Genomic DNA, 16653 nt, shown 5'->3' with positions numbered 1-16653 from the left:
TAATCACAAATAATTAAAAATTATAATTAAAAAAATTATTATAATAAATTATTTTTTTATATTTTTTATCTAAATAATAATTATTAAAAGTTTTTTATTAATTTTAATTATTCAAATAAAAAATACATATATCTTTTTTTAAAAAAAATTTTGCTTTTACTTTTCTTTCCTTTTCTTTCTTTTATTAATATTTATCCAAACCTAAGAGCTTTGGTTTATTTTCCGAAATGAAACAACAAACAGCAAGAGAGCAACCAGGCGTCGTGTGGGAAGTAGAAACGGCGCGTTTTAATTCGTCTTTTTATCTGGTGTTGGTTCTGAGGCCAACTTTATTCAGTTGAGCTTGAGGAAATGTGAGCCGAATAAGTGTCCAATGTCTAAAACTGAACTTTATGTGAAGCCGAATAAAAGCTCAATTTAAATCCATGTAAATAGCCCAATCCCTCTAACCAATGTTTAAGCATGCGTTATGTTTAGTGTTTACTACTTGATTTCAACTTATGAATTGCCAAATTGTAGAGCAAAGTGAAAATTTTTATTACATTTTCCCTACTTATTAGCATTTTTTTAACATTTGTTTACATATATAAAAATATTAAAATGACTAAAGGCTAAAGATGTCTTGAAATGACCACAAGCTTTTTTGTTTTTTTTTAAAAGTTGACCGGAAGAAATAATTCAAATGTGAATGTAAGTGAAATATATAGAGATGAGCACTAATCGTTTAGTCATTTGGAATCCATATAATGGATTGAAATTGACCAAAAAATATTAATTCGATTCAGTTTATTTCGTTTTGATATTAGTAAAAACAATTTAGTCAATTAATTTGGTTAATCGTTATTCAAATTTGATGATTTTATCAGTCGAATTAACGGATCTTATTAATCTTTAAATGTGTTGTATAATATAAATATAAGAGACAAAATCAATTTATATAGTATAAATTTTTTTTAATTTTATATAATTTTTTAATCATTGATTTTAATAAATATAAAAAATTAAATTAAATTATTTTTTTATTTTTACTCGTTTCTCTTATCATTTTGATTCATTAAAATTAAAGACTAAAAAATATATATAAAATTAAAAAAGCTTTATATTATGTAAGTAAATCTCTACTCTACATATGATATAAGTTATATAATATTTTAAAATAATATACAATATAATATATCGTTTATTTTATATAATATATAATATAAATATAAAATATTTTTGTATAGTAATATAAATAATGTATTTTTTAACAATGAAAACCAATTAACATGATTGAATCGGTAAATTTAAGTTAGTTTCAATTATTTCGATTAATACTTTTAATTCAATTGATCAATTTGATCCATTATTTCAAATAAAATCAGTTAATTTAGTTTGCGAATTTTTAAGACGAAATACTCTCCTTTGGTCCATATTGACGATACCAGGATCAAGAACAGCGTGAAACATGGAGTTTTCAACAATTGGAGGGGGAAAAAAAAGATATACAACGAAGTTTGAATTGTTATGATCGTTATTCATCAGAGCTGGCACGTGAAGGTACCCTTCAAGGGATTCTATATATAACTAATTAATCATTAAGGGACATTTGATTTGGAAAAAAGCTAAATTACTCCTTAAAATTTTATTTTTTAGTTTGATTCACAGTATTTGATTATGGGGGCATTTTAAGATTTTTAATAGTATCCAAATAGTCCAATATCATAAACCAACCTCTCCTTGAAATAATAAAATTTTCGATCTATTTTACTATTAAAAATTAACATAATTATTTAATAAATCGAAATCTATTTTAATACAAAAAATTATATTTATAACCACACAATTGGACACCTACAACGATTTGATAAATAGTAGATTAAATATAATAAAAACTACGCTTAAAAAAAATGTAGTAGATTACTACAAATTTATTATTTTGAATTTTTTTTTACTTTTAGAAGCACTATATTTTTTAAATATGAAATGTAGTTGATCAATTAAAATAATAACAAAATAAATTGGATATTTTCAATATTAATAATGTTTCTTAATGTGAAAACATAATAATGGATATAATATTTATAATGGATTATTTATGATATTTTTAATTACGTTTTTTATATAAAAACGTAGTAAAAAATATAATATTTGATAAACATAAAATTTTTCTCTGTACGTAATTATTAATAAATCGTAGTTTTTTATCTTATAAGAACCATGTTTTTTAAATTTTGAAACATAGTTGATCATTTTAAAAATAACAAAATAAATTTGATATTTTCATTATTAATGACATCTTTTAGTATAGAAACGAAATAATATATATATATAATATTTATAATAAAATATTTAAAGATATTTTTAACTATGTTTTTATGTAAAAAATGCACTATTTGATAAATATAAAATTTTTTCTATATTAATAATTACGTTTTGTAGACAACCTATTTAGTCAATGGTCTAAATCAATTGAACTTAATCTAAATCAAAGCCCAGATGTCCCATTTTTTATTTTTTATTTCACTTATTTATCTTTATTCTTTAATTTATAATTTTAAGTTGTATTTATCATTGTTTACTTTTTTATTTACTTTATCTTTATTTTCTTTTACTTTTATTTATCTTTTTACTTTTATTTCATTTTATTTTTATTTGTTTATCTTTATAGATTTATCTTTACTTATTGATTTATCTTTAGTTATGGATTTATCTTTTTTTTTTAAATGATAAAAAGTAAAGTTAAAAAAAAAAGAAAAATTTTGAAAATCACAAAATGGTGAAAGAGATTGGGAAATAAAGGGGATTTTATCTTTAGATGATTATTCATGCTTTAGAGTTAAATTTGAGTAGGGATTTTTTAAGATAAATTATAATTCTTTTAAGGATTATTTTTCTTTGGTGATAATATATAATTTTCAAGAGTTTTATCCCTATTTAATTTAGAATACTTATCAAGTTAGAGGAATATCCCTATAAATAATCCAGCATTTAGCAATAAGAGACACAACAATCATAGAGAAAAACTTAAGCCTAAAAAAGTTTTAGGCAAGTCAAGTTCATGAACTTGTGCATTATAACAGTTTGGTGACCCTACTGGAGACAATCAATAGTCAAGTTATTAAATAAATTTGTGTTATCCAAAGTCTAATAAATTTTGTTTTTTTAAGAATATTTTTTTTATTTAAAGAGTATTTATTATGTCATTCATGTACATGTGTATAATATGAGCTTTATACTTGAACTTCATCTTTTTATGAGGAAGTAGAATACCTAGCTTTTATAAGATTTTAATACCTCCGTAGTGGCTAGAAAAATGCTCCCACCCAAATTCAAATATTTTCGTTTGTAGCCTATGATGAACAAGAATCGATGTGCCTTACTAGTCTATCATAGACAAAGACATGAGAAACAATTTGGGATCTCTTAGATTGTGAATCCAAACCACATGTAATCAAACATAAAAAGCTAACCTTAGGTTAGAGCCATATCTAGCCATCATTATAATATAATCCTAGTTAGGACATATGAGTGGACTTCTCAAGTTTCACTTGTATCAACCTTATGAAAAGGTTGAGAAATTTTTTTTAGTTTTTTATCTATTGTTAAATTGTTATATATTAGATTTTAATGCATCATCATATGCATTCACCCATGCATCATAATATGGCAAATATTTGTACATGCATTCATTTATCCCTTCATGTTATGCATATATTCATGCATTTATGCATCATAATTTGCTAGCTATGTATCAAGATTTAATGCATTCATTCATTCATTCATGTATATAAGATTCTTAAACAAATTAAGTTATATAAACACTTAATAACATGAGCATGCTAATTCTGGTATACAAGGTTCAGGGATAGCTTGATTGTCCAAAAATCTAGTTCAACTTACTCACCATAGTATAATATGCAAGCCCAAACTAGATGAATGGAGTAAGAGAATGTAAATCGCTTTGAAAAAATAAAGATGGCCCAAAAAGAGTTCAAGAGAAAGTTTAATAAAATTCTAAAAGCTTTGAACAAGTTGAATATGGGAAAAGTTGTGCAAAAATATGCCAATCCATAAGACCATCTATCATAGGACGTTGTTAACCTTTTTTAACCTATCGACTATGGCTCATATCAGGTCCAATCCACCTAAGGCATTTCTACATAACAATTCATATTCCTTACAGGATATACCTACTGGAGAATGCCTCCTACATTAAATCAGGAGAACTTTCAAAATTATGTTAACCCTGTCTATACTAAAAATGTAACAAAGCTAATCCAAGTTTCCAACTTGAACGATCTAAGGAAAAAGGAAAAGTTAAGCTGAAGGTAGCCTTTACAAGCTTTATCCTCTACAAACTCAACATTATACAATACTACAAAGGTGAAATAAGAACATAGGGATCCAAAATGAACCCCAAAAATCTCCAATGGATGTATCCTAATTTTATGCCTTGAGGTAATTAAAAAAAATGTGAATGGGAATAATGACATGACATTTAATTATTTTAAGAGGCAGTTGCATAAAGTAATCATTAAACTTAAGGAAAGTTCAATTAAATTTTCAATAAGTTTGTGTCAATTGATTATTTTAGCCTTTCTTGCAAAAAACATTATATGTTTATGCCATTTCATAGCATGTTAAAAGACTAATAGCATTTTATGTCGTGTTCATTTACCACTTGGCTTTTGACACATTCATTTTCTCATCTAGCATAGTAGCATATGTAGATTTTTTTACTATTAGTTTATCTATTACATGCTTTAATGCATTTAATTCTTGACATGCTGTAGGTTAACTTAACAAAATACGTGGAAAAAAATGAATTTGTTTTTGATGCATTGCTAAATGAAGAGGTCTCAAATGATGAGATAAGTAAATGACCTAAATTTATTAGTGGGTAAAGGAATAACATATTACAAGACATGGATTTCTTAGAATGGTTGTTGATGTTGATGCACAATACCTACAGGAACCAAGGGTTTCAATTGTTTATAAGTTTTTTTTAGATATATGGAGGAAAATTATTTGATCTCCTTAGTGATAGAAAGTTAATTGCTATACATTCTCTGTACCAATGTTACAAGTTTCTAAATTCGTTGAAAGCTAATCCTTCTTTATGCAGAAAACTTTGCATGTGAGAGGATGGTAAACAGCAAGTTTGTATTATAGGCCTATAAAGAGTATAGAGTATTAGATGTAGAAACTATTAAAGAACTTGTTGAGAAAGAAATACCACAAGAGGTACTGGTACCACAGGTGCAAATGAGGAATCTTCTCGTTCTCATGCCATGCTTCAACTCGCTATCAAGAGATTTGTTAATGGTAATGAATTGAAGCCTTTCTGTCTTGTTGGCAAGCTTTCCTTTATAGATCTGACTGAAAGTGAACGAGGTATAGATACTAGGGATAATGATAACCAGACAAGGTATAATGAATTCTTTTAGTTCTAAAATGACATGACCACATAGATTATAGAGTAGATTGATTTGCAGAGCTTGATCTTTTAATGTATTATTAAAGGCTATAATTGAAATAAAGAAGAAATTATATATATACTAAATTTGTCTAAAAAATAAAATATCAAAGTTAAAAAGTTTATGCCAAATGGTCCAGAGTTTCTGGATCATCTTAGCTTTTCCAAGTCACATATGTCTTAACTTCTTAGGTCTCTTAATTGATTTTACTTAATGATTTATTATCAAAGTCAAATATTTCAAAGAAGTTTGTTGTTTTTGTTGGATATATATATATATATATATATATATATACATTTGTTGTTTCTGTTTACTATTGTAATAGTATTTGCAATTATTATTCCTTAGTTGTAGACCTTGTTTCCATGACAATGCAATTATTGGTTCTATAAGTCATAATACTAGCACTTTATGCAGGTAACTATTCTAGTCAGATGACAATGTTATTATAGGAACTCATAATTTTGGATTTCATGAGTTACAATTTTTTTTTGCAGTGCAAAGAGCATCGTTGTTATAAGGGCCTTAGATGATTTCTTCCTAAGGGATCTTACCTCTCATACAATTCATATTACATCAGCTGCTTATAATTTCATTTTTATTTGGAAGTTTATGCAACCAAATTAAGACATGTTTCATGTATGTTCTTAAAATTCATCACATGCATAACGAATATTATTGTATTAATACTCTTGAATGTTATTGTATTAAATTTTATGGTTACATGCATATTACAAAAACTTATATAGTTAGATATTTAAATATTTATAGTATTCAACTTATGAATTTTAATTCATTTTTATTTTTTCAATATTTTTTATTTGATTATTAGTAAATATTAAAAAAATCAAAAAGTAAATTTTTTAATTTAATGACTTTTATAGTGGAAAACATCTTTAAATTTGGTCATTTAGCGGTGTTTTTCACTATACAAATGCTACTAAATTTAGCAATATTTTTGTTTCAAAAATACCATCAAATTAGCGGTGTATTTTTTCCTAAAACACTGTTATATTCTCCAACACAAATATAGCTTACACTATTTGTGACATTTTTTACAAATGCTATGAATCGTTTAGCATACCTATTCCCCTGTAATGGCTCCATCTATTAACCGATGTTTCGCATAATGAAAAAGCCCATGCATACTAGATTATATGGGTGAAATTTAACTAATTCTAGTCTCTAAAACTTGTTATATACAAAATTCAAGTATATTCATATAATATTAAATCACAATGATAAAAAAATCCAATTAATTAAGTCAAAATATGTATTACTGAATGAGATGATTGGTCAAAAACTTCATCAACAAATACATTTTCTATATTGTCGATAAATGACTGACCTATTATGTTAATTGTCATAGCTGCCAATTGTTCCTCAAATTCAGCAATTTATAAATTTTCCTGAGTTATTATAGATATCAATTCAGCAATCTTGGATTTGTGGGGTTTAGGTTTTGTTTAGAAACAATTTATTGGACAAACAAAGCTCCCAACACCCCTAACACAACCAAATCTATCTTTAAGACTGAAAGCCAAGGTTAGCACATCAATGCCATCACTAATTTCAATTTCATTGAATATGCATCTTATAGCTAAGTCGTCCTAAAATACAAAATATTTACATAAGTCAATATGATATATTAATATGCATAAAAAAAGAAGTAGCAAATTAGATATATATGAATTTACTTTTTTTTAGCCTCTTCTTCAGTTGTTTTATTAATATACTATTTTTTTTATACATTTGCTTTTATCTAAACATCTCATCTTGATATTTTGTTGCTTGATTTGAATGTTTCCTACAAGTATATGAAAATATAAATTTGCAACTAAAATATAAATGAATTTCAAATTCCCTAACCAAGTGTATAATACACAATAAAAAACCTTACAAGCTCATTCTTTACATTTACTTACCCCTTTCTAAATGTTCGATGGTTATACTTGTTTTTGCCCTTATTTTCTATTGGGCTTCTTTTATTTTTTATGACAAAATAAGATAAAAATTATTGTATATTAAGAATACATGAAACAAATAATTTCAATGACAATTGCTCATTAATAATTTTTTGTAAAAAAATATTACTATGCATACACTAAATTCATCTAATAATCAAGCTTAAACAAATTTCATTTATTCTGTATCACTAATTATATCTAAATATGTGGCTGGGGGATGAGCCAAAAGTTCATAATTGTCAGAATTAGGAAATATATATTTCTAAGTCAATATGTCTTTGAAGTCTCTGAATTTTAGATTAGTAGATTGCGATACAATCTTTTTATACTCAGTTGGTGCGTCATAGCTTTCTTTCAAAAAATAAAATAATACATTGGAACAACGTAGTATAATTGCATTTCATAAGCAATAGACATCAACTGAGCAATAAATTCAATTTGATTAATAGAACTTACTACAATCGATTCCAAATATGATATTTTTTCTCTGTTGAAATGTTCATCCAATTGTTGTAAATAATTGATATCGTTTCTCGAACGTAACATTCAATTTGGCTAGCCATCTTTGACCACCACTTAAGATAAGCTAGCTATCGACATTGAACTCAACATGTATTTTCTTCTTAGTTGCTTAAAGCAACTTAGATCATCTCCTAACTTTTTTTTTTTTGAACATGATGCATCAACCAATTTTTTTTTTCATGTTCAATTGAGGTAGAAATGTGTTCTTCAGAATCCATTATATCATCTTTACAAATAAATATGAAATGAGAAAAAGACAAATAAAATAAAAACAATCTTCGAATACCCTATTATTTACTTTGTTTCGAAAAATAAGAATAATGAGAAATGATTTGTTATTTGAAATGATAATGAAGGCAATGACTATAGCAATGACGACAGCAATGACAATGTAAGGTTTAGGGTATAAAAAAATATTGAGAGATATCAAGAGACTTGTATACAAATTTGAGAAAAAAGTTTATAAATAATATCAAACACTATGTTTATCATTTGATAAATGGCATGCTTTTTAAATTAATTTTTTATAATTTGTCTAATACTATTTCTAATGGCAAAAATTTTGTATTTGTACATAGATTGCATTTATAGTTTCAAAGCTTTGTACTTGTTTAATTGTCAAACACTACGTTTATAATTCCATAAATATCGTGTTTGATTAAAAGACTACATTTATAAAATCAAAATGTGGTGCTTGTGTGTTTGTTTACAAAGTAAAATGCAACGTTTAGTTCTTTATCAAACATTGTATTTATAATGATAAAAACATTGTGTTTATTATTTATTACGCATTTATATAATAAAAATGTCATTCTTGTTTATAATAAATTTTTTTATTTATCAAAGATTGCGTTTATTATGAAAAAAAATCATCTTTGAAACTTATTATATATATTTTTTGTTCATAATATACTACATTATTTCTAACATAATGAAAAATGAAAACCTTCTTTAGTTTTGTTGTTTAATGTTTGTTATATGATTAATTTTAATAACATAATTGATAGTTGCAATATTTGTTACATATTGTTCACATGTAATGAAGGATATTATAATAAAAAATCTTTGTTACGTAATCTAAAATTTCATTATTAAACACATGAATCTAACATTCCTATGATAAGAATAATAACCCTTCCAAAGGACTGACACTTCTTCATGGATAACTTTTCCTTTCGAAATTTAAGATTTTCGTAAACTAAATGTCTTTCATGAGATTATTTTAATACCTTTAAGATCTTTTGATTAGAAGGTGATACGTGGTCAAAATGATGGAAATGCTTCTCTTTTAAATAATAATAAAAATTATTATAATGTCCGTTATGTCATAATTACGAAAATATGTTTATTAGCATAATAAGCAAAAATTATTATAAGTCCCTCATACCATAATTACAAAAATTACTCTTTTATCATAATTGACCAAATTACTATAATGCTCATCTTATCATAATTATGAAAATGCCTTCATATTATAATTAACCAAACTTATTATAATGTCTCTTCTACAATAATTACAAAAATGCCTCTTTTATCTTAATTAGACAAAATTACTTAATGTCTCCTCTAAGTATGAAAATGTCATTGTAATTATTTCATAATTACATATTAAATTTTAACATAATATAAAATTAATCATATATTAAATTACTAAAATAAAATTGTCATTACTTCATGAAAATTTGACATATGGTATTTTATGAAAATTACTATAATACTCCTATTACATTACATATTAAATTAATAATTATATAAAAACTTAACAACATATTAAATTACTATAATAAAATAAAAAATAAAAAATATAATATGAAAAATATAAATGTAAAAAGCATAACAAAATATTAAATTATTTTTTATTTTGTTTTAAATATTTTTATAGACAATTTTATAAACTATAATAAATTAAAAATTCTACATTTGATTGAATGATGTACAATGATCAAAATATAGTATAAAAATTAACAAAAAACTATAATAACAATATATATGAAATACTATATATATATATTAATATTAACACTTTTGATAATATTTTTATTTATTATTTTATATACAAATAATTATAAATATATTCAAAATAATAAAAAATTGATAAATAATAATAATAATAATAAATTTTGACAAAAAATAGTTCATCCTATCATATCAGGATGATTATTTCTAGTTAATATTAAAGAACTATATAAGCCACCTTTAATTATAAACAAAAAGCTAAAGGATATAAAAACCCCTTGAACTATAATTAAAAATCATCAAAACCCTTATTTTTTAATACAATCAATCAATTTGTCCAATATTTAGTTGCATCCAATTAAACTCTTATTTGGATAAAAAAATTAACCGTTAGTTTTTTTTACTAATTAAGATAAAATTTCATTTATCATCAATAAAATTTGAAAATTTGTCACGTGACGTAATTACTATATATAAAAAATTAAATAAAATAAGTTTTTTTTTCTTCTTTTCTTTATTTTCTATCTCTTTCTCTCTCTTTAATCCTCTAAAAATTCAATTTATTGTAATTTGGGGATCGATTAATTAAATTTTATTTCATGACTAAATTTCATCCATTTAAAAATTTAATTGAATCAAAATTAAATATTAAAGGCTTGATTGATTTTAATAAAATGTTAAGTTATCGAAATATAATTCAATACTATTTTTTACCTTTTAGTCTAAAAAAAAAAAACAATATATCCCATTGTAACTTAATTTCACATTATAAAAAAAGTCTAGCTTTTCTCTAATTGATAAGTTTTACATAAAAATAAATTTTAATATAAGAAAAAATTTTAAAAATCAACTAAAAAGGACATATAATATGAAATAATAAATTCAAAATTGATCTCACGAATGTTATTTTATTTAAGAGAATTGGTGTAAGAAGTTAGAATCTCTGCTCTCTATGTATTTATAAAAAAAAAAAAAAAAAATCACATACAAAACACATGATAATTATATAAAGGCATATAATATTATATAAAAACATAGAATATTAAACAAATACCTTTTAAATAATAATAAATAAAGAGTTACTTTTTGTTAAATATTCAGTGTAATTTTTATTTTTACCATTTGAATAAACATTAAGGCTCCGATTGTTTTAAAAGAAAATTATTTTTAAAAGTGATTTTTCTCATTTTTTTTGTTTGGAAATTAAAAAAAAAAAAAAAGTCAACCGAAAATGATACCTATTTTGCGGAAATTATCTTCCGCATTTATAGTACGGAAGACAGCTTCCCCTCTCATCTCCGCTGTTTTCACCGTTGGCCCACCCCTTTTGCTATTCTTTATTCTCTCTCATTGCATGCCTTCATGCTTGAAACTCTATTTAAAAATAAAAAAATAAAAAGATAGAAATTTGTTGGTCTTTCCGAAACAGTGAGGAAGAGCTATGAATTATTCCAGTAACCAACTAACCTCGTTAATAGCTAGAACAAGAGCAGCCAAAAGAACCTAACAAAAGATATGAATTATTCCGCTAGTGTCCATTCCAGTTAGTTCCTACAAGGTTACACAACATAAACTGAAATTATTACAACATGCAAACAACAATCATAGGAATTTTTGTTTTCAGGATGTCAAAATAATTTACAAAACCCAAAAGCTCCATAATAAGAGTATATATAGTTGAATGAATGCTAGAGATGATCATCATAATGAAAAAATCTTTGTTTTGTAACCTTTGCAGCTCCATTTTTCCGATTCTTTCCTTTTCCGGCTCAAGGACTTATAAACTAAATAGAATGTCTCAAGTTAAAATGATACGTTGTACATTAAAAAATTAAAAATTAATTAAAAGGATTGCACGTTCTCCTTTCTTGCATTTTAAGAACTGATGGTTCACGGAAGTTCAGCGATGGATCTTGCCCTAGATGCAGCAGTTTAATGGACAAGGTGGCTGGCATGTGAAATCTGCAAAATTTATTCTTGATTTGCTCAATAATGCCGAGAGTAATGCAGAGGTTGAAGAAAGCTTTTATAGGGACAAGATTTTTATGAACATTTCAAATCTCAATAGAAAAATATCAGAAAAAATTTGAATTGCCACTCTTTATCATTATTCTAATCTTCAACATCCCAAAATCATCTCAATTACAATCTCACAGTTACTTCAATATCCCAAAATGATTACAATCTCAATCTTTCAATAATTGATAAAAAGATACCCAATTTGAAGAAGAAAGAAAAAAAATATACCAAATTTGAAACCCAAATGCAATTTCCTTTTGAAAATATCCTCTCTTGTTTAGAGATGAAAATCACGCGTTTCTTTTGCTCTTTCAGTTCAATAGATAATTGGTAGGAATAATCGATGCGGGCTTTCAGATAAAAGTGCAAAATTTATACTTATTAATTGGTAATTAGTTTTATTGATTTCTTTGGCAATTTAGGACAGTTGGCAATGGAATAAAAATTAGATTCTGATGAGCAGCTAATGATGGAAGGTGGTTTTGCTTTGCCACATAGTTTGCAAATTGATCCAGGAAGAGAGCGGTTTCCATGCTCTATTGTTTGGACACCTCTTCCAGTTCTTTCATGGTTGATTCCTTTCATCAGTCACATTGGTATTTGCAGAGAAGATGGAGTTATTCTAGATTTTGCAGGGCCAAATTTTGTATGTGTTGACAATTTTGCCTTCGGGGCAGTGGCTCGATATATCCAAATCAACAAAGAGAAGGTGTATATTTATATATATGTTCATGTCTTTTGGCTCCATCAATGCTGTTTGTTCTTGATTAGAATTGGGGTCAGCTTGGTTTATAGTGCTTTACCGGATTTGGTAAGAGAGAACTGTAATAAACTCACAATGTACATTCTTATGCCTTCCAGTACTTTTGTTAATGCGCTATGGCAGATGTGAGGACAAAAAATTTGGAATATTGGTAGCTAAAGGTGGTGTCAATCAGTGGAAACAGTTATTTAATATTGACAGCTAAGAATAGTGCCAGTGACAGGAATTGTATGGAGGCCAGCATTTCTGTTTGAGGATTTTTATTGTTGTTAGTAGTTTGTTTGTATTTCTTCCTAGTCATTCATTCTTCCACAGTTGCACATGTTACCTTTGTTGAGTTGTTTGCCAGGAATGTTGCATTTCTATCCATCCCTCTGCATTTAAAGGAGATGACGGATACTGGCATGATGATCCTAGGAGAGAGATATTAACATGGGATGATGCATTGCGAAAGAGCACGCAAGAGTTCCAACACCTGTCATACAGCCTTCTCACTTGCAATTGCCATTCATTTGTAGCAAACAACCTGAACAGGTTAGGCTTTCATTCCGGTGGGTCGAATGTATTGAAGCTTGCTGTTCTTATCTTCCTCAGGGGCCGGTGGGTTAGCAAAACAGCATTTTTGAGATCGTTCTCATGAATTTAAATTGTGGTAACAGTCACGTTTTCGATCGCATCGTATTTATCATGGTTATAGATATAATAGAGACTTTCGCGGTCATTACGATTATCTCAATTGTAAATTTTTTTAAATTTTGCTCAACTTGCTATTAAACATAATAATTTTAATTATTAATAATAAGAACTCTTATTTTATGATTTTTAAAGTAATTTATATCATGTCATGTGTTTTATTTATTTAAGAAAAAATATTTATAGTAAAATATTCATATTTAAAAAATTATTCATACGATAATTAGAAAATAACAAGAGATAAATAAATATTTAAAAAATAAATAATCATAACGAATGATATATTTAATTATTTAATTATCGTACTCATCAAATTATGATCAAATTATATTAGGTATAAATCAGCTAACAAGTGATTAGACATCATAAATTAAGCAAGAGCATTTCTATTTTTGGGCCAAGAGAATTACTTTTATAAGCCTACAGTAAATCAAACTTGGCAGCCTCTCTACTAAGGGCAATCTTCAATAACAATAGCCTTAAGTCTATTTTCTTTATCTCTTGACTAAATTGCATAGATTCACACAAGTTCTCATACTCTCACCTTGCATTTAATAAATTTTTTCCCCAGGCCTTCATCATCATCCCTATCTCTCAACTCTTTTTTTTTTTTGGTGTGCTATCTGCTCATCTCCCTCAACCTCAAGTTTCACTCTCATCTCTTGTCTCTCATTTTAAGTCCCAACAGCTCTCTAACAATGCATTATAGCCTAGTCCGATCTCATACACACAAAATCATGGCAAAATTTGAAATTTAAAAGAAAAAAGTAATTTGAGTGCTAAATTAATTGCTTACCTTAAACTGCATGTGCTTGATCTTAATTGAAGTTGAATTTGAGAGAATTAATATCTTAAAAATTTTAAGTTTTGTGGGTTTTTTTTTTCCTAAATTTGTGAATTGATATTTATTTTTTAGCTTGCTGTTTTTATTTTAAGTTTTTAACCAAAATTAAACAAAAAAATTTTTTAAAAATTTTTGAATGAAAAATGGAATAGTAGGCAATAGCGGATCACTGTTGCCGCTATTTAAACTTACACCACAAAATTCGCAGCCGCGATACACCGCTATTGGTGAGATTCAAATTTTTTTCATTTTTTCTTCGATAGCGGTAATTGATATTAGCGTTACCATGAAATAGCGCCGCTGTACCACTATCTTACTACTATTTGAATCCTAGATCGTTCTTGTCATTTGTTATAGTATCCAGTCTTGGACTGGCACTTGGTGGCACGACATACCTGTCTTCTTAGCCCTTTTTGCATTCCTCCTTGTTGTTTAGTTCCTTCTTGGTACTTACTGTTTCAATAATTTGATCCATTTGTAGCTTTTTACGTGTTTCAATTCTCCAACTCCATTTTTGTACAAGATCTGTTTGTAATATTTCGTGTACTTGATAGAATTTTGAAATTAATGGGCAATGCTTGTGCCAAGCTAGGCTATTACAAGGAAGTTGTGCTCTTTTTTTTCAATGTAGGCCCATCCAATTGTTATACAAATTTTTTTGAGTTCAAAAGAGATTACAATCCGTAAGAGAATGAATTGCGGACATTGACATGTTTAATTATTACAAGGAATTTTGAGATTATAGTAATGCTCTTTTTCTATGAAGAAAGTTCAAAGATGAAAATAATTGTGAAAAATATGAGAAAATATCAATTAATCAGTCACAATTTAAAATTATATAGGATTTATTAAAATTTTATATAGAATTCACATTTATAAGTGATGAGCTCTAACATGAATTTTTATTTTGATTGAACAATTGTAACATTTAGTAAAAATAATTATCGGTGATATACTCTTGAAAAATATTAGAATATTATATTTGGTATCCGCCTATTGAAAGGGTTTCCATTTTTTACTAATTCAAGAACATTGCAAATTTCTAATGGCTAAGATGGATTTTTTTTTTGTGAGAGGATTGTGTTATTTGATTGGCAAGTAAAGTGCAGTTATAATCCCAGAATTTTCATTTAGATTTTATTTTGATTTTTAAACTTTAAATTATTTTATAGTAGTCTCAAACCGTTTAAAATTATGTCAATATGATCTTTTGATCAAATTTTGCATAAAAATAAAAGAGAATTACAACTTAAGATAATAGATCCAGAATTATTACTTTTTCTATCATATTAAAATGTATTTATTAGAAAATAAATAAAACTTTTAAAATTTTTAGGAATGAATCAAAATTATCATTTTTACCTTGGATTTTCAAAATAATTCAACATAAAATTAGAGGCAAAATAGCATTTTATTTTCCTTATTAATAATTTTAAAATTTTTATTTTCTTTCTAATAATATATTTTGATATGAAAGTAAAAAAAATAATTTCAGGAACACTATGATTTTATTTTCTTTCTTTATTCTTTTTATTAAATTTTATTTATCATATTTTTATAAATTTCAATAAAAGAATATAAAATTAAATCCTATTAAAATAAAACTAGAATTTTAAAAAAATGAAACATATTTAAATAATTTTTTAACACTTAATATGATGAAGTCAATAATAATTAATAATCTTATAAAGTATTTTTTGTCAATTATTATTAGTATAATATGAAACGCTCTAAAATTATACCAACATAATACAACAAACTTATTTATTATTATAATTTTATGAGAAAATATTTTATTAGAAGTAATTTATTTAAGATCACTTAACTTTATTAATTAATTCCTTAGTATATACAATTTTTTTTTTTGAGAAAATAAATGTCAACCATTTGAGAATCAAAATAATTTGGGTATTTTTCATTTCTTTCTTTTTGTTAAAAATAATTTTTAGCTTTATTTTTAATAAGATTTTATTTTATATTTTTATTAAAAATTGTAAATATTAGGGAAATAAAATTTAATAAAATAAATAAATAAATAATAAAATCAAAATAAATTATCCATAATTATAATTCTTTGCTATCATATCAAAATGTATTTATTAGAAAGAAAATAATTTTTTTATAATTATTTAAAAAGTAAATTACCATTTTACCCTCAATTTTAAGTTGAATTTTGATAATCAAAGACAAAAAATGATAGTTCTGTTTCATTTTAAAAATTTTATTTATTTTTAATAAATATATTTTAATATGATAACAAAAAATAATAATTATGGAACTATTGTCTTAAGTTGTAATTCTCTTTTATTTTTATGCAAAAATTGATCAAATGATTATATTGACACCATTTTAAAAGGTTTGATACTATCATGAAATAATTTAAAGTTTAAAGATCAAAATAAAATAATAAAAAAAAAAGTTTGCAACTAT

General features: G+C 25.3%; 1 pseudogene; it reads left to right on the top strand.

Moving 5' to 3' along the window:
- The first annotated feature begins 12356 nt into the window (after window positions 1-12356).
- On the top strand, window positions 12357-14748 carry LOC111293084 (protein RTE1-HOMOLOG-like; annotated as a pseudogene).
- Window positions 14749-16653: the final 1905 nt, after the last annotated feature.

This window comes from Durio zibethinus, chromosome 10 (assembly GCF_047325235.1).
Source record: "Durio zibethinus cultivar Kanyao isolate XHJ-2024 chromosome 10, ASM4732523v1, whole genome shotgun sequence".
NCBI classification, from domain to species: Eukaryota; Viridiplantae; Streptophyta; class Magnoliopsida; order Malvales; family Malvaceae; genus Durio; species Durio zibethinus.
The sequence above is the reverse complement of the archived record's forward strand: the minus strand, read 5'-3'. Positions and strand labels throughout refer to the sequence as shown.